Genomic DNA, 2,780 nt, shown 5'->3' with positions numbered 1-2,780 from the left:
TCTTTGTCTCTTGCATTTCTTTATGAATTTTATGGTCCTTGTCTTTTTAAAAAGCCAGATAGGATTTGATAAGAATTGCACTAAGTCTGTATATCAATATGAGGAATATTGCCATCTTAACAACATTAAGTTTTTTGGTTCATGAACATGTGATATCTTTTAATTTATTTAAATGTAAATTTCTTTCAACAACGTTTTGTAGTTTTTTGTTTAGAAGCATTGCACTACTTTTTAAAAGCAGACTTTATTTTTAGAGCAGTTTTAGGTTAACACTAAAATTTAGCAGAAAGTACAGGGAGTTCCCAAATACCCCCACACATGCACAGCCTCCCCCATTATCAACATCACATAAAACAATAGTACATTTGTTACAAATGATGAACCTACATTGACACATTATTATTACTCATAATCTCTAGTATACATTAGCGTTCACTCTTGGTGTTGTACTACCTATGGGTTTTCACAAAAGTGTAATGAAATGTATCCATTATTATAGTGTCATGCAGAATAATTTCACTGTCCTAAAAATTCTCTGACCTCTGCCTATTTACCCTTCCCTTTTCCCAAACCTTGGCAACCACAAAACTCTTTACCGTCTCCATAATTTTGCCTTTTTCAGAATGATAGTTTAATAATACAGTCTGTAGCTTTTTCATAGTGGCTTCTTTCATGTAGTAATATGTATCTAAGATTCTTCCATATCTTTTCATGGCTTGTTAGCTCATTTTATTTTAGTGCTGAATAGTATTCCATTGTCTGTACCAGTTTATTTATCCATTCACCTACCGAAAGACATCTTGGTTGCTTTCAAGTTTTGGCATTTATGAATAAAATTGCTGTAAACCATTTGCAAATTTTTGTGTGAACATTGGTTTTCAACTTATTTAGGTAAATATGAAGGAAGGTGATTGCTGAATCTTACACTGCTTTTTAAAATTTACTTTCAAGTATTTTATTTTTTTTGATGCTATTACAAGAAGAATTGTTATTCTTAATTTCATTTTTGAATTGCTCATTGTCAACACATAGAAATACAATTGAATTTTGTATATTAATTTTATATCCTGAAACTTTGCTGAACCCCCTTTATAGTTCTCACAATTTTTAGTTGATTCATAGAATTTTTTATGAAAAATAACTAAATGAGTTTCAAGTGTACAATTAAACAGTTTGTCATATATATATATTTATATATTATTGTGTGTTCACCAGATTTTTAATGTATTGGATCATGCCATCTGTAAATAGAAATAGCTTTTAGTTCTTCCTTTCCAACCTAGATTTTAATCTTTCTTTTTCTTGCCTGATTTTCATGGCTAGAACTTACAATACAATTCTAAATAGAAGTGGCAAGAGCAGACGTTTTTGTCTTTTTCCTGATATTAGAAGAAGAGCATTTACTCTTTTACAATTATAATGATAGCTGTAGTATTTTACCTAAAATGTCATCAGCAAACCAAAGGTTACCTAGATTTTCTCCTGTGTGGACTTTTACAAGTTATATGATTTTGTTTTTACATTTAGGTCTATGATCTATTTTGAGTTTATTTTTTGTGAAAGATGTAAGTCTGTGTCTAGATCCATTTTTTTTTGCATGTGAACATGCAATTACTATAGCACCATTTGTTGAGAAGATTCTTTTTTTCCATTGTATTGTCTTTGTATCTTCGTTGATGAATTGACTTTATTTGTGTGGATCTATTTCTGGGCTCTCTATTCTGTTCCATTGATCTATTTGTCTCTTCTTTTGCTAAAGCCACACTGTCTTGATTAGTGAAACTGTATAGTAAATCTTGAAGTCAGGTAGTATCAGTCCTCTGTTCTTTTTTCATTGTTATATTGTCTATTCTGAGCCTTTTGCCTTTTCTTATAAACTTTAGAATCAGTTTGTAAACATCCACAAAATAATTTTGGGTTTTAATTGGGATTACATTGACTCTATAGATGGAGTCAGAAAGATTTGACATCTTAATAATATTGAGTCTTCCAATCCATGAACATAGAATATCTTTCAATTTATTTAGATCTTCTTTATTTTTCTTTGTCAGAGCTTTGTAGTTTTCACCATACATATCCTGTGTATTTTGTTAGATTTATATTTAAGTAATTTTTTGGTGCTAATATAAATGGTATTGAGTTTTTAATTCCAAACTCCAGTTGCTAATATATAGGAAAGAAACTGACATTTGTATATCAACCTTGTATCCTACAACCTCGCTATAATTACTGATTAGTTCTAGATGTTTATTTATTTTTTGTCTAATTTTTGAAATTTTCTATATAGGCAATCATGTCATCTGTGAACAATGGCAGTTTTATCTCTTCCTTACCAATCTGTATATCTTCTTTTCTTGTCTTGCCTTATTTCATTAGCTAGGACTTTGCAATTGAATAGGAGTAGTGAGAGAGACATCTTTTTCTTGTTCTTTTTTTCAGTTTTTTTAAATGCCTACAGCATCCAGTATTTCTAGGTGGTCTCCCACCCAAGTACTAACCAGGCCCAACCCTGCTTAGCTTCCAAGATCAGACAAGATCGGGCATGTTCAGGGTGGCATAGATGTAGACATACTTTTCTTGTCCTTGATCTTAAGGGAGAAGCATCTAGTTTATCACTATTAAGTATTATATTATATGAAGTTTTTTGTAGATGTTCTTTATTAAGAGGAATTTCCCCTATATGCCTACTTTGCTCAGAGTTTTACCATAAATAGCAATTGTGTTTTTGTCAAATGCTTTTTATGCACCAAACAATATGATTATATGATCATATGTTTATA

General features: G+C 30.6%; 1 pseudogene; it reads right to left on the bottom strand.

Annotated features, from left to right (window-relative positions):
- Positions 1-2,449: 2,449 nt before the first annotated feature.
- LOC118608470 lies at positions 2,450-2,568 on the bottom strand (annotated as a pseudogene).
- Between the last annotated feature and the right edge of the window lie 212 nt (positions 2,569-2,780).

The sequence above is a fragment of the Rousettus aegyptiacus genome, unplaced genomic scaffold, assembly GCF_014176215.1.
Source record: "Rousettus aegyptiacus isolate mRouAeg1 unplaced genomic scaffold, mRouAeg1.p scaffold_m13_p_9, whole genome shotgun sequence".
Classification (NCBI taxonomy): Eukaryota; Metazoa; Chordata; class Mammalia; order Chiroptera; family Pteropodidae; genus Rousettus; species Rousettus aegyptiacus.
Note: the sequence above shows the minus strand (reverse complement) of the source record. Positions and strands in the feature narration are given on the sequence as shown.